The following is a 24052-nucleotide window of genomic DNA, read 5'->3' on the forward strand; positions in this document are numbered from 1 at the left end:
CCTAAAATGTGCCAATTACACCACCAATAGCCTGAACTGTTTATACAAGGCAGGCCAGATACCCCAATCACCCCCCCCCCCCTCCCCTTTAAAAAAATATCCACTAATTACTAAATATGTTCATTTGGAGCTGTTTCATAGTAAACAAATAGTTAAATGGTCAGTAACATGTTTTATTATTATTATTATTATTATTTACAAAATGAAAAAAATAGTATACATTAGCAAACAGTTCATCTTATTAAAATGAATAGCTAATATAAAGAAATAGAATCAAGCTATCAATTCTCATTAGCCGTGTCTTCACTGTATAACTCACACATTCTGATTAAAGAGCAACCAATGAATCTCTTATTTTAGATTTTTTTTGTTTGTTTGATTACATTAAATACCAGGTGTCACTTTAAAAATGCACCTGCTAACATTATAATGAAATCATTTGATTGCTTTCCTAACTGTTTATACTCATTCAGGACAAAAATTAGGGTCACACTTTACAATAAGGTTCATTAGTTAATGTTTAGTAATGCTTTAACTACATGAACAAACATTGAACAATACATTTACTGCAGTATATATTCATGTTAATAAACTTTAGTTAATGAAAATACAGTTGTACATTGTTAGTTCATGTTAACTCAGTGCATTAGCTAATGTTAACAAGCACGGACTTGAATGTTAATAATGCATTAGTAAATGTTCAATTATGATTAATAAATGCTGTACATGTGTTGTTCATGATTAGTTCATGTTAGTAAATGCATTAACTAATGAACCTCATTGTAAAGTGTTACCAAAATTAGTTGTGTTTAAAAAAAAAAAACACCAAGATTGACATCTTATGATGTTATTATTATTAATTATGTGTCTATGTCTGCTTAAACACGCACCCAAAATCCAGACTCTGCTTCAAATTGCGTGTACAGAATCGTTAAGGAAACAGTGTCTATCACTATAGAGCGCGTCAGCTGACAGTACCGCTATACAACTTTTGAGGATTTCATATGAAGGGGAGACGGCACCTGTAATGAAAAGAAAAGGGAATCGCACTGTTTTTATATTTATTTCAAAGTGTTTTATGCCTAAACAAAGCGAAAGCACAGAACAGACTCACATTTAAGAGCAAGGGGTGGCCCCTAGTGGTTCGGCGGTATGGGTTGCATATAGGAAGGATCGGCTCTTTAATGTTTATTTGCCACCCTTCAGAGAAAGACTGAAATTACAGGAGAAAATCGGGAAATACCTTTACGGGATGATAGCGGGATGCAACTGTAAAATACAGGAGAATCCTGGAAAAAACGGAAGGGGTTAAGAGGTATGCAGATTCATACTTTCATGTTATTTAACCCAAAATCTGACCCGACTATCCTATGAATGCTTAAGAAAAACCCAAGGCAACCTTTTCTCAATCTTCTGTTGTCTGTTTTAATGAGACCTCAGTTTTCTGTTCTTAAATCACACAGTTTCCTTATCTTCTGCTGCTGTAGCTCATCTGTTTCAAGGTTGGATGTGTTGTGAATGCACGCCTCAGTTATAACAAGTGTTTTTTCAGTTACTGTTGCTTTTTAATCAGCTGAACCAGCAGAACTCATGACCTCTGGCAAAGGCAACACATTATTTGGGGTGTTTTCTCTTTATCTGACCATCCTCTTTAAACCTTTGGGATGGTTTTGCATTAAAAAAAATCAGCAGATCAGCAGTTTCTGATAGCCCGCCTAGCTCTGACAACCTTGACACATTCTCTTACATTCTCTTTTTTGTTTAAACATTTTGACGATCAGATTGAACTTTAGCATCATTTAACAATCAGAATATTCAGTGTAGGTTAAATGTGTTATACACAGTTTCCTTCAGCCCAGGCTCTGATTTATCAGGGGTTGCCAAAGCTGTAACTGTGTTATGATTCAGTGTTTAAAATAGCATAGATATATTTGTTTTTCTATTCCCTAAAGCAGGACTTTGGAGGGCCTTATTTATATGTTCTGATGACATGCTGTTATGTGTCTGCTTTTGAACACCTGACTTCTGCCTCCAGTGAATGTTAAACAACAGTAACACTAGTGATTCACCCTAGCTCCCAAGCCACTCCCTGATTGTTGTTGGAACTGTGTGTGTTTTCCTTTTGGACTGTCTTTAGTGCGGGAGGATCATATATACAGTTGAAGTCACAATTATTCACCCTCAGTGAATTTTTCCTTTTTCAAATATTTCCCAAATAATGTTTAACAGAGTTAGGATTTTTTCACAGTATTTCCTATAATATTCTTTCTTCTGAAGAAAGTGTGATTTGTTTTATTTCTGCTAGAATAAAGGCAGTTTTTAATTTTTTCATTAGGTCAATATTATTAGCCCCCTTAAGCAATATTTTTTGTCGATTTCATTCTCAGTTTATTTTACAAGCATTCTCTCTCTGCCCAAGCGCAGTAGATTTACAGATTGTATCTAGGCTGCTGTGATTTGAACAATAGACCCAGAATAACCTCATGGTAAAAGTTTAGCAGTTAGAGTCCTGATCTCATGGTAAAAGTTTAGCAGTTTTATGAGTCCTGATCTCATCAGACGGAGGAAGCATCTGTCGCTGTGGTCCTGAGCGGTCAGGATGAGCTGACGTTCACAGACTTGCTTCAGCATAGCAGAATACAATTTAATCATTAGACAAAAAAAAGATAACTCAAGAAAATAAAATAGGTTTTCTTTTGCAGCTATTTTAAATAAGTGATTAAAAGCTGAATAAATACAATTAAAATTATTATATCATGAATAAAAATTAATTCAGGTTTAACAGTTTTAAAATGAAAAACAACTCATAACAACTTTACCATAAATGTAAAACAGTAAAGGTGATGTGGTAACATCCATACAACGTCAAGCTGTAACATCATTAGACGTTGATACTTGGTTGATTTTAGGTTGGATGTTGGACATTGATGTCGGCCTGACATTGAGTTCTATCGTCAACCCGATTTTCACTTCCAAACAAAATGCAACATCCTCACGACGTTCGGGTACAACGTCAATCTGACGTTATGTTGACGTCTTGTGCCTGCTGGATGTTTAAGGCCATTTCGGTCATCATACAGTAAACATTCGTCTCCTTCTCATCAGTAATCTGCATCTAAACTGGGTCATTGTGTGTAAAGATTTCGGACATCTTCTTGAACACTTTTAATGCTTCCAAACAGTTTGCTGCAATTATAAATCGCCCATTGAGGTAGTTTATTATGATGCAATTTTCCTTCTATGTGTGATTTAATCGGATAGGAAAAACAGGACTGATTTTTCTAATCCCCATAGACAAGAAATAATAAAGCAGCGACTGCAGGTTGAAGTAGTGGAGTAGAAGAACTGATAGAGCTCTAAAAATGTACTCAAGGGAAAGTGAAAGTGCACATTTTTATAACTACTTAGTAAATTACAATTCCTGTAAAAGGCGACGCAGTGGCACAGTTGGTGGTGCTGTCGCCTCAAAGCAAGAATGTTGCTGGTTCAAGCTTCAGCTGGGTCAGTTGGCGTTTCTGTGTGGAGTTTGCATGTTCTCCCTGCGTTCGGGTAGGTTTCCTCAACACAGTCTCACGGCAATTTGTAACTTTTTGATTTAGTGGCTAATTCGTATGAATTCGTTTGATCTAATTCGTACAATTTAATACGATTTGCTCATCCCCCAATGGCGGTTGGGGTTAGGGGTGCGGTTAGGTGCCACGCCTCCTTTTTTAAATCGTACAATTTCGTACAACTGAACTAATACTAATTCGTATGAATTAGCCACTAAACTGGCAAAACGTAAAATACGTTTTCTCGTGAGATCAGGCTGGTTTCCTCCGGGTGCTTCGGTTTCCCCCACAGTCTAAAGACATACGGTACAGGTGAATTGGGTAGGCTAAACTGTCCATAGTCTATGACTGTGAATGAGTGCGTATGGATGTTTCCCAGAGATGGGTTGAAGCTGGAAGGGCATCCTCTGCGTAAACCATGTGCTGGACAAGTAGGCGGTTCATTCCGCTGTGGTAACCACTGATTAATAAAGGAACTAAGCTGAAAGGAAAATGAATAAATGAACGAATTCCTGAAAAAAACTACTCTATTACAGTAGTTTGAGTATTTTTAACCTGCAGTGGTGTAAAGTAACTAATTAAAAATACTCAAGTTACTGTAATTGAGTCGTTTTTCTCAGGAATTGTAATTTAGTAAGTATTTTTTTTAAATGTGTACTTTTACTTACCTTTAGTACATTTTTAGTGCAGTAATCAGTACTTTTACTCCACTACTTTTCTTTAACCTTCAGTCACTACTTTTTTTTTTCTTGTCTATAGGGATTAGAAAAATCCGTCCTGTGATTAATGTCCAATCAAATCTCACATAAAGGTAAATCACCTCATAATGAACTACCTCAAAATAGGGTTGATCAAAAGAAATATATTAATGCAATTCAAATATATAAAACATGAATTGATGTTTGATGAATTGATGAATTGATGCCAAAATGACGTTGGATGTTTGCTCGACATTGGATTTTGATCACTTTCCAACACAACTAAAGTCAACCAAATTTCAACGTCATTTGATGTTGTTATTGAACAAATAACGTTGTCCTCAGACACTGGCCAGACAATCTAACCTAATGTTAATGTCTAATGATGTTGTATGCCTGCAGGGCAATAACTCGATGCACTACAGAATGTTACGTTTACACACACATCCACAAATTACATATAAACACATCAGCTTTTTACAGCGTAATACTCACTACTCACCACTCTTGAGTACATTTGAAATGGCTACATTTTGCTCATACTTTGAGTAAAATTCACAACAGATACTTTTACTCGCACTATATTTTTAGGCAAGTAATGGTACTTTTACTTGAGCATGACTTTTCAATACTCTTTCCACCACTGGTAATTTGTTCCTTTACACCGCTGACTGTCATCATGACAAATATAAATGAAATCAGTTATTAGAAATGAGTTATTAAAACTATTATGCTTAGAAATGTGTTGGAAAAGGGCGATGCAGTGGCGCAGTGGGTAGCACGTTCGCCTCACAGCAAGAAGTTCGCTGGTTCGATCCACGGCTCAGTTGGCGTTTCTGTGTGGAGTTTGCATGTTCTCCCTACGTTCCCGTGGGTTTCCTTCGGGTGCTCCGGTTTCCCCCACAGTCCAAAGACATGCAGTACTAAATTGTACTAAAAAGCTAAATTGTCCGTAGTGTATGAGTGTGTATGTGTGTGGATGTTGCGGCTGGAAGGGCATCCGCTGCGTAAAAAATGTGCTGGATAAGTTGGCGGTTCATTCCGCTGTGACGACCCTGGATTAATAAAGGGACTAAGCCGACAAGAAAATGAATGAATGAATGAATATGTTGAAAAAAAAATTCTTTACATGAAAGCAGAAATTGGGGGGAACACAGTACATTAGTGGGTCTGTATAAGCATTATTTCTCACATATGCATTAAGAAACCAAAAGAAATCCAAATAAAAATCCCTTATGCAAAACTAAATGTCAAATCAAGATGAACAGTACAGCACCAGAGTAATAAAAGATATCTGTTCGGGCATCGTTCATCAGTCACGACACAGTCCTCCAGCACCATGCTGTCTACTTTCCCTGAAATCAGCAAGCAACTAAACAGGCTACTTGGCTACTTTATCAAGTTACTCTGCCGTTCTGCCTGTTTCTGAGTTCTTTCCATGACATTTATTAGCGGTATTGCGGGACCTTGCATTTTAATATTTTTTCCGTCACCATGTTTTATAAATAGGCGCTGGAGTGGTGAGCGTGTTTAATGGGGGACAGCTGGATATGATTACCTTCCTGCCGTGTGGATTCATTGTATCAGCTTTCTTGGCCGGGCGTAAATGAAGCCTGTGGAATGGCATTGGAGGAATTGCAGCGTTATGCGGGACTGTTATATGTAGCAACACAAAGCCGGCAGTGTGGCAAAGGGCCTAGTGCTCTTACTGGGTCAGTACTATGAATACCATCAAATCAGCGCAGCGGGATTCAACACAGTACATGTGTATATGAGAAATACTATATCAGCGCAGTGTGACACTTGGATCTTTTCCCAAACCCCGTAAGCTGCCTACCTAGATAGCATTTTAAAGGCACTGTAGATGTGGTTTTGAAGAATTGGCTTCTGACATTTCTTAAATAAATTCCAACATGTGCGTCCAAGTCATGTGATTTAGTTTTAACAGATCATGTGACGATAAAAATGTGAGTGATGGGATGGCATTAGGGTGCAAATTACAGGGGGATTGACCCCGCCACCAATTAATGCTTGATCCACCCTGAAGGACATAAAACACAACTCAGGCTCATTCTGAAAACGTAGTCTTGTAGTCTTGTGGACGTTTCTGGAGACTCCAAGAGGTTCGTATGGCTGCATTTCTTTTTTTTTTTTAAGTGAACGCTATGGGCTGGTATGACGCTGTTCCTTTTGGCGCATACCGGCTGACCGCTTACCACTGTGTGGAGGGCTTTTCCGCTCCAACCAGTTTGTCCAGTTAGCTCACCGTATATGCCGGCAGACTTGAGATGCAAAGAGGAGTCAACGATGACTGGGTTCGAGTCCGGGAAAGAGCGATTCCAGAAATCAGGCAGGACAAAAACAGAATTAAAAAAATAAAATGAACAAGTGAATAACAGGGTGAGAATGTGGTAAAATCTGATGAGGGCTTTTCTTTTTTCTGGGCGGCTTTTGTAAACCGTCGGTTGGGGGTTTAGGGAAGTAAGTGGGCGGGCGGGTCAATCGATAAAATTAGTTGGGTTAAGGGAAGGAGGAGGGTGGGTCAGTCGATCGACAGCGGCCTCTGGTGGGTTTATGTGAGAACAGTCCAGGCATGAACTGCACTCGCGAGAGACATTTGACATATGAAAAAGCACACATAGCGGCCTCTCACGGATAAGCGAAAACAAAAACTGCAAAAATACCTACCTCCCAGGACGTATTTCGCGGTCTCCAGAAACGTCCTACGTTTTCAGAATGAGCCTGGGCTGCCAAAACAAGATGTACGGACAGCCCTTTAAAAGTAAGAAATAGCATTCTTCAATAATAGATTTCTTACATATTAATAATTAAAAATGTAAAGAATAAATATCCTTCATTCTTTCATTTTCTTGTCAGCTTAGTCCCTTTATTTATCCGGGGTCGCCACAGCGGAATGAACCGCCAACTTATCCAGCAAGTTTTTACGCAGCGGATGCCCTTCCAGCCACAACCTATCTCTGGGAAACATCCACACACACATACACACTCATACACTACGGACAATTTAGCCTACCCAATTCACCTGTACCGCATGTTTTTTTACTGTGGGGGAAACCGGAGCACCCAGAGGAAACTCACGCTAACGCAGGGAGAACATGCAAACTCCACACAAAAACGCCAACTGAGCTGAGGCTCGAACCAGCGACCCAGCAACCTTCTTGCTGTGAGGCGACAGCACTACCTACTGCGCCACTGCCTCGCCCTTAATATAAATATAAATTTGAAATTTGGTGCCAGTTTATCAGGAAGTGACGATTTTGTTCTTATTGATATATTAGATGGAAAGACAGCTTTATTGGCAAATGTTTTGCATCTAATTTGCATCTTTTAATAGCAAATGCTAGTTTCCATAATTTTTTCAATTTATCTTCTTTTGTTTAAAGCATAATTTTTTTTTAAACAGATTGCAAACCAGTTGAGGTTAAGTATACAATAAGCAGCTTTCATTTCGGGGTCAACTATCCTAAACAACTGCATACAGTACATGTAGGCAGCAGACAGCAAGGGTTTGGAACAGATATTATGCCACAAGCATATGTAAACTTACCTAAAAAGTTTCTCTTTCTCTCAGCATGCCAGTAGAGAGTAAACTGTGGAGTGTGTGAGTGCTGAGAGCTTAGCCGTGTCAGTGTTGTATACAGAGCAGGAGGGTAACACTTTAAAATGGGCTGCGCTTGATATGCTATTGATTACAATCCTGACTCGCTCGCTCAGCTCACACATTATACTGCCAGCTAAAGCCTGTGCACAGTTTGAGGTATTTATGTAAACACAGTAAAGTGAACAGTAAGGAACATTTCACCCTTCAGATTCAGAATTATTAGCCCCCCTTTGATTTTTTTTTCTTTTTAAAATATTTCCCAAATTATGTTTATCAGAGCAAGAAAGTTTTCAGAGTATGTCTGATAATATTTTTTCTTCTGAAGAAAGCCTTATTTGTTTTATTTCGGCAAGAATAAAAGCAGTTTTTAATTTTTTTAAAACCCATTTTAAGGTCAAGATTATTAGCCCCTTTAAGCTATATATTTTTTACGATAGTCAACAGAACAAACCATCATTATACAATAACTTGCATAATTAGCCTAACCTCCCTAGTTAACCTAATTAACCTAGTTAAGCCTTTAAATGTCACTTGAAGCTGTATAGAAGTGTCTTTAAAATTTCTAATAAAATATTATTTACCGTCATCATGGCAAAGAGAAAATAAATCAGCTATTAGAAATGAGTTATCAAAACTATTTTGATTATAAATGTGTTGAAGAAATCTTCTCTCTGTTAAACAGAAATCGGGGGAAAATAAACTCAGAGGGGCTAATAATTCTGACTTCAACTGTATGTGGGACCATTTCTACTTGGTATGATGATGCTAGGAGGCTAACCTTAGATTAGTACACAAACTGCTGAAATAAAGTGTAAATGCATTTGTGATAAATGAAGCTACTTCTAGACTTGCAAGCTAAGATAAAGGTAAGCTGATATTATGAGAGTATATTGTGTACTTGTGCAGTGTTCAGTTTGAAGTACAAACAGTGCAAACTGTGTGTTCACTAACAACCTCGAAACAAAAATAAAAGTGTGCTTTCAAAACCAGATGCACTTATTTAAATGAAAGAAATTGGTGTGGACTTGGATTTATTTACAGGACTGAGTTGGGCTGTTTGTTTAAATCTGTTTGTTTACTGGATCAATGGACTAAAAGCTTTCCCAAGTTAAGCAGCTTTAAATGATCTGATAACCAGTGTTTGTTCAATTATAGCTGCTTAGTGCTATAAATTACAGCTTTACCAACTCCCCAGGAGATAAATGGGGTATATGCCGAAGCATGCTAATAGGACTTTTAATTTGCCAGTAACCTGGGTTAAGCGTTTCCGGCAAATTGAATGCCAATGCAAAATCCGGTGCGTTTAAGGTCTGTTTTCTTTAAAAATCAGCGATCTCCCCTAGCTGAGTGATATCCGATTTAAAGTGGGTCTCAGATTGTACAAGAAGCACTGCATTAAATTACATTCTACCCCGCCATATCTTTATAATATGAGCATTTATTTTACCCCAGTATATTCAATGGAGCTTCTGCGTTAGCCTGCCGATTCTGACGGGCGCGTGCGAGTAAACAGCTTTTTGTCTCGTTTTACGCTTGAGCAACTAAATAAATGCTAAAGTTTATTTAACTGAATGTATTTTAATGACATTACAACATCGATACTGTATAAGGAACCGTATAAAATGGTAAAAAGTTCACAATAACAGGTCACCGGAAGTGTATCAGCATGGGAACTGCACTAGCTCGGCATATACCCTATTGCTTTACAGTTTTTCTCAGTGGCATTGGTGCATTTCTCACAACACTTACATTTGCACGACAACAGTTAATGCATTTCTCAAAACGATTAGAACAAACTGCAAAACCTAGTTGATAACCTGCAAAAGCATGTCACTTGCTCAAAATAGCTAGCTTATTCCTCAAAAGTCAATGTCAACGAAAGTGTCATCAAGATGAAAAGTCCTGACGCCATTGTTTATGAACAAGATAGTCAAATGGCTTTGTCATGTTTTCATTATGACAGTTTACTCTATACATTTATTCCAATGCAATAAAGTCAGATTTTGGTGACACTTCCTGAAAATGCTCAAGACAGCAGTATATACGATTTGCACAGCCATTTGAAAACTACAGTAAAGTTAGACATCACTGCATTTAGTGAGGTATCTGAGTACAAGACACTGAATATGTATGCTTCACATTTTTACTCTTTGCATATGTTCTTTGCAATTCTAATATATTCACATAGCGCATGTCTTTGGACTGTGGGAGAAACCGGAGCACCCGGAGGAAACTCACACCAACACAGGGAAAACATCCAAACTCCACACAGAAATGCCAACTGACCCAGTTTGGACTTGCTATCCACTGAACCACTATGTTTTATGTTCAATCCACTTAAATTTGTAAAAACTAATGAGTGAACTTCAAATGTGAAGTTCCTTTATGTTGTTCCAACACAATGTCATTGTGTGAAATCCAGTATTTTTACAGAGCAATTTTATTATATAAGAAAAAGGCCTAGTAGCTTCTACTACTGAAGCAACTGATATTTGCAACCCAAGCTTATTCTGAAAACGTTGCCCCGCAGATGTTTCTGGAGACCGCGATTTACGTGGCCGGTTGTACGTATGGCTGCATTTCATTTTTTCAACCGACTGCTACGGGGCGGTGTGACGCCGCTCCTCTTTACGCTCACCAGTTGACAGCTCTCCTCCGTAACCCGTCGCAACCAGTTTGTCTGGTTAGCTCGTCGTGTACATCGGCGGAGCGGAGAGCCGGAGGGGAGCCGACCGCAACAACAGTGACAACCGGGTTCGAGTCCGGGTAAGAGCAGTTCCAGAAATCAGGTAAGACAAAAACAGAACCCAAAAAATAAAGTGAACGAGTTCATAACAGGGCAAGAATGTGGTGAAATCCAAAAACGCGGTCAAAATCAGACAAGGGCTTTTCTTTTTCTGAACGGCTTTTGTAAATTGTTGCTTGGGTTTAGAGAAGCGGGCGAGCGGGCGAGCATGCGAGCGGGCGGGCGGTCCGGCGGGTCAATCGGTAAAACCGGTTGGGTTTAGGGAAGGAGGAAGAGGAGTGTGGGTCATTCGATTGGCCGGCTGCCCAGTCAATCATTCAGTCTGACGGACAGACGTCACTCGACAACGGCCTCCAGCGGCTTTATGCGAGAACAGTGCAGGCGCGAACGGCACTCATGAGAGGCATTCGAGATGCAAAAAAGTTTGCACAGCGGCCCCTCATGGATTTGCAAAAACAAAAACTGCACAATAACATACCTCCCGGGACGTATTTCGCAGTCTCCAGAAACGTCCGCAGGGCTACGTTTCCAGAATGAGCCTGGGTTGGATATTTGCCACCAGTTTAAATGAGAAATTTTCATTTTTAACTCCTTTAAGGATTCTGAAATAATCATGTAAATTAACACATATGCATTCGCACACACTGCACAACTATAAAAAACATTGAAATAACACCCAGCAGTCACTGCTGAGAACATGCTGGTTTCTGTGTAGCCACTCAGACAGATTTACAGCCCTGGGATGCAGGATGACCCACATCTAGCCTCAATGTCCAGAAAACGCACGACCATTTCCTTTCTGTGCTAGAGAAAACAGTGTGTGTGGCCACAACAGCACAGGAAATAGATTTGTCCCTTGCATCTGGTTCTGCTCATTTAAGTGTTGATGTCTCTAATGCTTCATCCCTCAGCATGGACGTTTAAACCCGACCCGACTCGCTTTAGCACTCAACCCTGCCCATGCAGTATACGGAAAATCCACCCAAGCACTTTTCAACCCATCACACACCAATGCCAAGAAAATAACATGCGCCATGGACTCCGAAAATGATAGAGAAGATGAAGTGAGCTGAATCTTCCACTCTAACAACATCCTCCACATAACTTACACTTTCCATAACCATTGCAATAGTTATTATAGCACACTTAATAGATCATCGCACTACACTGTACCAAGACTCTAGAACACACAAGACATGTCACCCGTATAGTTTTAAATGGGGAAAAGTGTAACCATCAATAAGGCCTACTAGTACCGGAGCCAATCATCGATTATTGTAGACTAATGTTTCTCCAAAGGGACCAGATGTGCGCTTTTATAACAGTTCGGTGGTCAACAAACACTCTTGAATCTCAGCCAATACTTGCTTCATATCCAAATAAAGCTTTAAATGTCTACTTTTAACTGAACCTACTACACTTGAAAACAAAGTTTTTTTTTGTTTTTGTAATTTGTATGAAACTAACACGAGGTAGAGTCTATCCTGTCCAACACACATTACATGACAGCAACTACTCAAACGCCCACAAACTTGTAAACAAAGAGTCGCTGTTAATTCTAGAGGAGATTCGCAATCAAGACCAAGTTGTGAATTACTTCAGAAGAGCAGCGCGATCAGACCATTATAATCCAGAGGAGGATAATGTATAGAAAAGTGATTCTTGAATGATTTGTTCACTTTGAACAAATCTTTTGTATGACTCAAGAACGATGAGTCCTCACAGGGAGTGATTTGTTCATTAGTGCATGCGCACATTTGTGCAGGTGGAGTAGAAGATTAGTTCATTTTCTGAGTCCTCTATCACAGTGGTTCTCAAACTGTGGTACGTGTACCACTAGTGGTACGCGGAGGAATGAAATATGGCATGTACATGCTACACACATTTCAAAGTTTACCAAAAATGATGTATATAGTATGCCATATATGACATATAGCCTATATTTCTGAGGTAATTTGCCAATTTTTTTTAACTGTGCAGAGTTGTAGCTGCTTTACTGGGCCTACTACACTACTGTATTTCAATACTGCTCATTTTGGTGGTACTTGGAGAGACATTTTTTTTCTGAGGTGGTACTTGATGAAAAAAATTTGAGAACCACTGCTCTATCAGGTTTGAGTCGTTTGTTCATCACGTGAAAGACAGAAGCCAATCACATGCATTTAGAGCCGGAAAATGATTTGATCCTTTCATCTCTTGAGTTTTCGGTTTGAGTCATTCGTTCATCAAGTGAAAGACAGAAGCCAATCATATGCAGCCAGAGCCGGAAAAAGATTTGATCCCTTCATCTCTCAAGTCCTCGGTTTGAGTCATTCATCACGTGAAAAACAGAAGCCAATCATATGTATTTAGAGCCAGAAAATGTTTATATGGGACAGTCAGAGTGACGTGAACAAACCACTCAAATTTGAAGACATGACAGAAAGGGTGAGCTGACAAAATCGTAGACAAAAGACTAGGTAAACAATAAATGATTTTATTCTCTTTCTTATAGCATTCTAGTTATGGCTTGTTTGTTGTGTGATCAACGTTTGATGTAGCTGTAGATAGAGTTTGGAAGCATCTCATAACATTTCAATAATATTTTGGCAAATTGAACGAAATGATTTAAAAAAAAAAAGTTGTAAATCCCCATGAACGAGACTTAAAGGTCTGAGTCAGTAAAGCGATCCAAACTTCCCATCACTAGCTTAGAATGGCCATAAATGAGGTTAGTGTTGTGATCTTGTTCCTTTCGAGTGCGCATGCGCATAAGCTCAGGCAACCTGAAAATATGCCGACTTTGCTTTAATCGGACGTTTAGAAACTAAACTTATGAGACAGCTGTTGTTACGGTTTATTAGTGGCTTCAAATATGTAATGTAATCGTGAGCTTGGCAAACAGTTTTGAAGAATTTGATGTTTCCCCATTCAGACAGAAGCAAGCATACTGGTCGAGAGGCGTTTCAAAGATGGCCGATGAGTGAAATGACTTGCCTTGAAGGGACCTTGACTATACATACCCATATGTAAATATACATTCATTCATTCATTCATTTTCTTTTCGGCTTAGTCCCTGTACTAATCTGGGGTCCCCACAGCAGAATGAACCACCAACTTATCCAGCACGTTTTTACGCAGCGGATGCCCTTCCACACACAATTATTCACACTTATACACTATGGACAATTTAGCCTACCCAATTCACCTGTACCGCATGTCTTTAGACTGGAGCACCTGGAGAAAACCCATCTGGGAGAACATGCAAACTACACACAGAAACGCCAATGGACCCAGCCGAGGCTCGAACCAGTGACCTTCTTGCTGTGTGGCGACAGGACTACCTACTGCGCCCTGCGTAAACATACAGTTGAGGTCAAATATATTCGCCTGCCTGTGATTTCTTTGTTTCTTTTCAAATATTTTCCAAATGATGTTAAACAGCGCAATCAATTTATGGCATATGTCCTACAATATTTGTTCTTCTGGAGAAAGTCTTATTTGCTTTATTTCGGCTAGGAAAAAAACTGTATTTTAATGTTTTTTAAAAGCATTTTAAGCTCAATATTATTAGCCTTCTTAAGCAATATTTTTATTGATAGTCTACAGAGCAAACCACTGTTATACAATGACTTGCCTAATTACATAGCGTGCCTGATTAACCTAGTTAAGCCTTTAAATGTCACTATGTTTAAATGTTAAGCAGAATACTACCCAGCAGGCACACAACATCATATGATGTAGGTATTTGGTTAGATTTTGGTTGCGACATCAGGGAGCAAATTCCAATGTCAGTTTAACGTCAAATGACATCATAATAAGACGTCCATACAACTTCAGTTTAACATCAGTAGACGTTGATCTTTAGTTGGTTTTAGGTTGTGGAATTAACCAACCAAAGTCCAACGTCATCTAAACGTCATGATGTAACGTCCATACAACATCAGCATAACATCAGTAGATGTTGATCTTTGGTTGGTTTTAGGTTGTAAAAATTAACCAACTAAAGATCAACATCATCTAAATGTCATAATGTGACGTCCATACAACGTCACAGTTTAACATCAGTAGACACTGATCTTTGGTTGGTTTTAATTTGAGGCATTAACTAATCAAAATCCAATGTCATATTAACATCATGATGTGACGTCCATACAACGTCAAAGTCTAACATCAGTAGACGTTGATCTTACGTTGGTTTTAGGTTGTGGAATTAACCAACCAAAGTCCAACGTCATCAAAAACTCATAATGTGTCGTCCATACAACGTCAAAGTCCAACATCAGTAGACATTGATCTTTGGTCGTATTAAATTTGTTGCATTAACTGCCCAAAATCCAACATTATATTAACGTCATAATGTGACGTCCATACAACGTCAAAGTCCAACATCAGTAGACAGTGATATTTGGTTGGTTTCAAATTGTGGAAATAACCAACCAAAATCTAACGTCTTGATGACGTTGGAGTACAAATCTGAAATCATATTGACGTCCTGTGCCTGCAGGGTAGTATCTTTAAAAATATCTATTAAAATAGCATGTGCTGTCAACATGGCAAAGATAAAAGAAATCATTTACAAAATCCTTAAGAAACTCAGTAGGCTATAAGATGATGGCATGCTTTAATGTGGGCTCGTATATCTGTCGAACTGCAATAATACCATTTTGTTTATCTTCATTTATTAAATCTTCAAACAGACATGGCCTACAGCACTTCCTGTTCAGCAGTGCAATCCCAACTGAGCTTTTTTTTAATCAGATGAGGTTTGAGCTGCAGGACATGTCTTTAATTGAACATATTCGGCTTTTCCGAAGGTTGGTTTGACACAACTGTTCCTGTTCACACTGAGGTTAGAAAAACTTTGTAAAAACCCCTGCATGCAGCCAAAAGAAACAAGCATCTGAAGGGCTTCTCAACGTTCTAGTAAATAGTCTAGTTATAATTTCCCTCCTCTGGAATAGGAGTAGGCGTTACGTAACAGATTCTTGTTGATCGTTTTAAACATGTTTCTATTGGCACGGCTTGTGGAATATCATACCAGACTGCCAGATGTGCTTTCTTTGGCTATTTTTAGCCAGATACTCAATGTGGTGCACTAGTATTAAAGCGACTGTGTAAACATTTTGTTTTAGATGTTTTCTTATCAGGTGGCGCAGTGGTTAGCACTGTCGCCTCAAGGTAAGGAGGTCACTGGTTTGAGTCCTAGCTGGGTCAGTTGGCATTTCTTTCTGTAGTTTGCATGTTCTCCCGTGTTGGCATAGGTTTTTAAATTAGGTAAACTAAATTGGCGGTAGTCTATGAGTGTGTGTGTGAGTGTGTGTGTGTGTGTGTGTGTGTGTGTGTGTGTGTGTGTGTGTGTGTGTGTGTGTGTGTGTGTGTGTGTGTGTGTGTGTGAATGCGAGAGGTGTATGGGTGTTTCCCAGTGCTAAGTTGCTGGAAGGGCATCTGCTGTGTAAAACATATGCCAGAATAGTTGGTGGCAGCGTTGAAGAAAGTTACTTTCGGAAGTAGTGGATTACAATATTGAGTTACTCCCCCAAAAAGTAATTTGCTGCATTAATTAGTTACTTTTTAAGGTAAGTAATGCACTATGTTGTTTTTGAGTTAAATTTTTACATAACTTATTATCTCTTTCAGAAGTGTTTTTTTTTTAAGTGTTTTTTCTTTTTTAAATAGAAGTGCTCTGCAAATAACAACGCACTGTATAACCTACACCTACAATTACTATTAAAAAAACACAGAAAAAAATAATATGTTAGGAAAATGTTATCTGAGAACTTCCTGACCCCAGAGCTCTCTACATGTCGTATATACAAATTACTGAAAGTTGAAAGCAATGTGTTTGCTACGTTGGTATTATTTGTCTCAAGTAAAATCACTGTCCATTGAGGCAATCCCCTTTTCCTTTTCTTTGATGCGTTCATAAAAATGAACACATTCTCTCATTGATTACTTTAATTTCAATTCAGAAATGTGTTTTAAAAGCCATTTAATTAAATTAAAAAGTAAGTCAAATATTTTACTTTTTTTTTTTTTTAAGTAATTCATTACTTTACATGCTACTTAGAAAAGTAATTTTATGATGTAACTCGCGTTACTGGTTGGCAGTTCATTCCGTGGTGGCAACCCCTGATAAATAAAGAACTAAGTCATGCAATGAAATGCATTTTAGGTCTATCCAGTAGTGCAATAGCAGCAAGAGAAAGATATAGGTAGGCAAAATAAATAAATAAATAAATAAAAACTGCTTTCATTCTATCCAAAATAAAAAAAATTATACTTTCTTCAAAAGAAAAAAATATATATTATTAAAAATTCCATGATCTGTTAAACATCATTTGGGAAATATTTGAAAAAAAAAATGAATATAAAAAAATCACAAGAGGGCGAATAATTTTAATAGTCAACTACTGATTAGGACAAATACCTATATCTTTTTGGCCAGTGGAGAAATTAAAATGGTCGTGCCCAACTGAGTCTGGTTCTCAAGGTTTTTTTTCTTCACTCCCATCAGGTGAAGTTTTTTTTCCCTCTCCGCTGTCGCCACTGCCTCGCATGGTTCAGGATTGGTAGAGCTACGCATCGATGAATTTGCTCTTCAGTGTTTGAACTCTCAGTAATGATTAAATCACACTGAACTGAGCTAAACTGAACTGAACTTAACTTAAACACTTAAACCTGAACCACACTGTTCCAGTTACTATGACCATTTATGTGAAGCTGCTTTGACACAATCTACATTGTAAAAGCGCTATACAAATAAAGCTGAATTGAATTGAACAAATATAAATATAATATATAAAAAGTATCATTGAACAAATTTGAGTTTATTTTTAAAAAAATGTAAAATTGTAATTGTACTTTTCAACACTCGGTGTAAAGACAGAATTTCTGAAAATTACTTGAAAAACTCCAGGGTGTTTTAGTTTTATAATTTTTTGGTGTATGCTATTATCCAAACATAAAAATGTGATATCTAAAAATGACCAAACAATGGTGTTATCTGGTTCGCAAATAAATTCTTCTCACACACCACAATAATTGAACATTAATTATGAAACATCTGTAAATTTGTTAGCAATGTATATTTTAAACATTCATATGTCTTTAATATTGCACTCCACACATTAATATCCAAATATAAAAGTTCTGGCAAACAGTATAATATTGTCACATAAATTTATCTCTAATCAGCTAACAACAACACTGTATAAAAAAAACATTGACTCAACTTACAATTGCAACCCAGGCTCATTCTGAAAATGTACCACTATATACATATTTGGAGAGCACCAAATACATCCCAGGAGGTACGTTTCTTTTTTTTTTTTGCAGTTTTTGTTTTCGGGAATCCACCAGAGGACACTATGATGCTTTTTGAGGTTTCAAATTTCTCTCGCGAGTGCGATACCTGCCTGCTGTTCTTGCGTAAATCCACTGCTGTCAACTGACTGACTGATTGATTGATTGACTGACTGACTGACTGATTGATTGATTGATTGATTGGCTGGCTGGCTGGCTGACTGACTGACTGACCGACCGACCGACCGACCGACCGACTGACTGACTGATCGACTGGGCCACCCTTGTCCTTCCCTAAACCCAACTGATAGTGTTTTCAAAAGCAATCCAGAAAAAGAAAAGCCCTTGCCAAACTTTTATGGGGGTGGGGGGTAAATGAATAGCGTCATACTATTTATGAATAGCGTCATACTAGCGTCATACTGCCCCGTAGCATTCATTTTAAAGATCAAATGCAGCCATACGTACCTCTGGCTCCATAATTTGCGATCTCTAGAAATGTATATGGGGCTACGTTTTCAGTATGAGCCTATGTTGTAAAATTGTAAGGCAACTTGTTGCACAGCTTTTTTGAGTTGAATCAACTTAAATCGAGTCAACAGTACAGTACTTGGATTAAAAGTTGTGTCAACTCAAAAAAAGCTATGCAGTAAGTTGCCTTACAATTTTAAGTGGAGTAAACCTCAGATTTTTTATAGTGAACATCAGAATGTGATTAGATATGATGGTCCGAAATATTCATGCAACCAAATTCTTATGGCCCGGTTATGTGGCGTCTAACAAAAACTCAATAAAGACAGAGATTTTTTAAAAATCGAATTAAAAACCAAATAGCATTAAGATCAGCCAATGCAAATATGACATTACATCTCAGCAGCTATTTGCTTTGCACAGAAACCAAGGTTAACACAGAAACACTATGCAGAACTCTTAAATCAAGATGAAGGTCCATCCAAAGGTTTTCTGCAATGCCTGCATGACTAAATATAGTCTGAGCATGCTCACGCACTGTACTGAAAGCAGCTCAATGTCACTGGGGGGCCAAACAAGAGCTCCTGGAGAGCCGTGACGTTCCCAATCACAGTGAGAGTTAGTGAAGGTTCCCTACGGAGACCCAAGAGGAGAGCCAGCTGCTTTCCATTAGCATGCCTCAGCTACAGAGCAGGGGTCCTGGCTTCATGTGGAGGGATGCTAACACCCGGATAAATGAGAGACCCGGCCCTCAGGACAGCAGCCAAACCAGGCTTGATGGTGGAGGATTTGTGCTGCTTTGAACTCACCGACTGAGCGAACACACACTTATACGCACACATACTTGTGTTTTGAAACATATTGGTGTGTTGTTTGACAAACCCACACAGTCTAAGTTTAACAACTAGATTCACTGTAAAAAAAAATGCTGGGTTTCACACTGTTGATTTGTGTTGGTACAAAAGAAAGGGATTATTTTACATTTTTGGTTTTACCAGTTTAAGTGGATTGAACAGATTGAATTAAGTTGTCCTCCAAAAACTCAAGAATTGTGTTGTTTCAGCTCAATTTAAATAAGAGGTTTTAAGAAACAGCAAATGTCAGTTGTTTTGAGTGTTGTATGCACTGAAAGAAAATGGGTTTAGAAACTATGTTCACTCAGAAATAATGCTAGTAATTTTACTGAGAATTAAATATTTACATTTACAAACCCTAATTAAGTTTTTTTTTAATCATGTGAGAATTCATTATATGCAAAAAAAAAGAGAGATACATATATTTTATCTACACTGAGAAAAAAAATTCATTGGATTTATGAAATTGTTTTAAGGTAAGTGGTTGCAAACATATTACACAAGCTAAATTTAAACAAATTAAGCCGAATATTACTAAATTTAATTTGTTTGTTTAAATTCAGCCCATATAAATTGTTTGCAAACACTTACACTAACATTTAGTAAATCCAATGAATTTTTTTTTCTGAGTAATTTTGGATTTTGTCTGTTTATAAACTATTTTTTGTGAAGTTTATTTATAAACTAATTTGAGAGGATCACATGCTTATGATTGACACGGCTGGCCCCGAGTCAAGCTAATGTACGAACCACCAATCAGACTATTCCTAACCCAGAATAAATAACCGAACATCTTACCCCTTCTCCTCCTCTTTTCTACAGGGCAGCACGGCGGCGCAGTGGCTAGCACTGCAGCCTCACAGCAAAAAATGCCTCCGACTCGGGTATCCACCCAACCCGACAGCATTTTCGTGTGGAGTTCATGTTCTCCCGGTGCTTGCGTAGGTTTTCCCCGGGTCCTCCGGTTTCCTCCCACACTCCCAGGGACATGAGACTTAAGTAAATTGACCAAACCAAATTAGCACCAAATTCAATTCTGTCAGCAACACATCACCTTAGCAATCCTTATGCAGCAGGAGGGGGGGGGGGGGGGGGGGTTCTCAAGATCTACCCGAGTCCAAACTCCCCTCTCGCCCTGCAACGGGAGGGAGCTCCGGGCTCGAGGATCTTTTGAGCTCGGGGCTCTCTCCCAGGACAGCATGCCAAACTAGCTTATTACCAATCATCAGCTAAGTGTGAACTCTGTATTGTGTGAAAAAGTATTTAACAGGCAGTGGCAGTTATCATAATCTGTACACTATAGTAATACCCTAATCAGTTAGTTAGTTGTACTGTATAAAAACTACTATTCAAACATTTGAGTCAATATAGCATATTTGTTCAAATAAATGTTAATAAAGGATGAATTAATTTGGTCAGGTTTGACAGAGAAGGCATTTATAATGTCAAAAACAAAGTCATTTTTCAATTTAACACTGTTCGTTTTGAACTTCCTATGTAAGAGATAATTGTTATACATAAACTTCTAATTTTACATTTACTATGTTCTCGCTTGAAAAACTCTTAAAACTTGATTTTGTGGCATAATTGGTCAGTATTTTTCTAATTTTGCAGATTTCCCAACCATCATTAACAGTCCTCATCGGCTTCCTGTGCAGCACATAACACTAAACTAAAAACGTTTGGGAGAAGTGCATTTGTTTTGAACTGAGATCAAAACTGACTGGAACTACCTGTGCGTTTCAAATATTGCACACCCTCCAGCCAATCAGAATCAAGAATTTTAACAGACCATAAAAAAAAAATGTATGCTTATATACATAAACTGATTTTCAATGAAGACTAAAGTAATGTTGCTGAAAATTAAAGTTTGAATATAATGAATAAATTACTTTAAAAAGTCTTATGACATACAAATCAGGTATTTTAAATCGTAATAATATTTAACAAATATCCAATGTTTTATCAAATAAGTTCCAAATAAGGGACTTTATCAAAATAACAAAAAATAAATAAATAAATAAATAAATAAATAAAAATCGCACTTTAAAATTGTGTTTAATTAGTTAATGTTAATGTATTTAATAACATGGATTAATTATTAACAATACGTGTACAGCACTCAAAAATCATAGTTCAGCATTTACTAATGCATTTTTTACATCTAACCTCACGCTTGTCAACATAAATCAGTCAACGCACAATGAGTTAACACGATCTTACAATAAACAACTGTATTTTAATAATAACGTTAACTAACATGAACAAATACTGTACTAAAAGTAATAATAACTGTTTGTTTATGTTAGTAAATGCATTACCAAACATGAACTAGTACAACCTTATTGTAAAATGTTACCATTTTTTTTATTCATTCATTCATTTTCCTTTGGTTTAGTCCATATTATTCATCAGGGTTTAGCCACAGCGGAATGAACCACCAACTTAACCAACATATGTTTTACACAGCGGATGCCCTTCCAGCTGCAACCCAGTACTGGGAAACACCCATTCACACACACACTCAGGACCAATTTAGCTTACCAAATTCACCTATAGCGCATGTGTTTGGACTGTGGGGGAAACTAGAGCACTCGGAGGAAACGCACACCAACACGAGGAGAACACGCACACTCCACAGAAATGTCAACTGGTCCAGCTGGGACTCAAACTAGTGACCTTCTTGCTGTGAGATGACAGGGCTAACAACTGAGCCACTGTGTCACCTAACTTTTTTTTTTACTTTGAGTAAAATATCAACACCCTGAGTATAACTCTAGTGAAACCAAGCCTGGCACAATCAGTTTAAACAATCTTCAGACACGTCACAGGCACTGATACTTTTCTTACACAAACTTTAAACAGAACAGCAGCGCTAATGCAAACACTTCTAACAAATGCACAAAGAACAATAAAAGTGCAATAAAAGTACATTTCACTTACATGCGGCTGACAGGTTGATTCAAAGCGGCAAAAAGGTCAATTAACTTCAGACTTGGCTAAAAGTGTTTGCTATGATTATACCCTTGCTATTTATACTATGTGCTTTGAAATATAATCAAATCCATATTGTAATAAGTACAGCAAATGTGATCTTGAATAACCTTTACAGTACATGCTCAGAAAAAAAAAAAAACATGAGCGATGTTTGTCCACGCAAAAACACAGAAATAATTGGTAAGACAATAAGGGATATTTAATGTTAGCATAAGACTGAAGAGATTTATTCTGTGAAACCGACCATCCTGAATATAGGCTACTTTATATTGCTTATTACACAGCTACTTGCAATGAAACATAATAATTAGACACAAAGCATTGTTCTGAGCTGTATAAGTGTATTAATGCGTTAATTAAAGGCAAATCTGACAGAAATAAAAACAATAATACACTAACATGCACATTATTCAGTCACAAGATGACGCCAAGCAGGCAAAAACATGCAAAGCTGACAGAAACGAAAATAGCTGATGGAGTATACACTAACCTGCACATTATTCAGACACAAGATGGCGCCAAACAATCAAAAACGCAAAGCTGACCGAAATGAAAACAGCTGATGGTATATACACAAACCTGCACATTTTACAGACACAAAATGTCGCCAAACAGTCAAAAACACAAAGCTGACAGAAACAAAAACAGCTGATTGAGTATACACTAACCTGCGCATTATTCAGACACAAGATGGCGCCAAACAGTCAAAAACGCAAAGCTGACAGAAACGAAAACAGCTGATGGAGTATACACTAACCTGCGCATTATTCAGACACAAGATGGCGCCAAACAATCAAAAACACAAAGCTGGCAGAAACAAAAACAGCTGATGGAGTATACACTAACCTGCGCATTATTCAGACACAAGATGGCGCCAAACAATCAAAAACACAAAGCTGGCAGAAACGAAAACAGCTGATGTAGTAGACACTAACCTGCACATTATTTAGACTGGCAGATACATATGAATGTGAATGTATTCACTGACGGTCAAGATGATTTGAAGTTCCCAGATGGGTCAGCGTTTTTTAGCGGTTGCTATCTCGTAATAACATACCGTGATATGTCACGACTGACTAATCAGAATCGAGTATTCCAGACAGCCGCATTATAAGTTAATGAAAATACAATACTAACATTGTTAGTTCATGACAACTCAGCAATGGTCAACATTAACTAATATTAACAAGCACAGTGCTGGATTCTAATACTGCTAGGGGTGTAACGATACACTCAACTCACGATACGATGTGTATCACGATATAATGTTCACGATTCGATATGTATCACGATATTTGGAATAAAAATTTTAAATTAAACTGAAATGCAAATTTTACCAAGTAAACTATTATTTTATGTATGTTTCAACTTGTTAAACTGAAACTTCTTTAAGAAAATAAATTAAACAGGCCTGTCTCTGGAAAATAAAACAATTTAAAAACTTCTTAAAAATATTATTGAAATGACAGAGACAAAATTAAGGAACAATTTAAGTAAAGGTGCAAAAAAAAAAAAAAAAAAGCTTTCTATTCAATTGAATTTAACAGTAAGAGCTTAAGGCTTTGCTTGGTCACTTGCGTTTTTTGTGTGTGCAAAAAAAAAATCCACATTTCCAGGCATTTAATTCACATTTAATTAAATTCATTTAGAGATATCTCTAATTACAATTGTGACTAGTCAAAACTCATTTAGAGATATCTGCAAATATTTTTCAATGGAAGTCAATGGAGGAATATGACTAGTCATAATATATTTGCAGATATCTCCACTCTGATTTCGTACTAGTACAATTGTAATTGCAGATATCTCTAATTGTCATTCTGACTAGT

General features: G+C 37.6%; 1 protein-coding gene and 1 long non-coding RNA gene across 8 annotated transcripts in view; one reads left to right on the forward strand and one right to left on the reverse strand.

Annotated features, from left to right (window-relative positions):
* The window catches only part of itga9 (integrin, alpha 9), a 198593-nt gene that overhangs the window by 95992 nt on the left and 78549 nt on the right, over window positions 1-24052 (reverse strand).
* Window positions 198-4842, forward strand: LOC147841210 (uncharacterized). The gene is made up of 3 exons (XR_015506486.1): window positions 198-504; window positions 804-2500; window positions 2536-4842. It is a non-coding gene; the product is annotated as an uncharacterized LOC147841210 (long non-coding RNA).

This window comes from Danio rerio, chromosome 13 (genome assembly GCF_052040795.2).
Source record: "Danio rerio strain M-AB ecotype USA chromosome 13, GRCz13ab, whole genome shotgun sequence".
Classification (NCBI taxonomy): domain Eukaryota; kingdom Metazoa; phylum Chordata; class Actinopteri; order Cypriniformes; family Danionidae; genus Danio; species Danio rerio.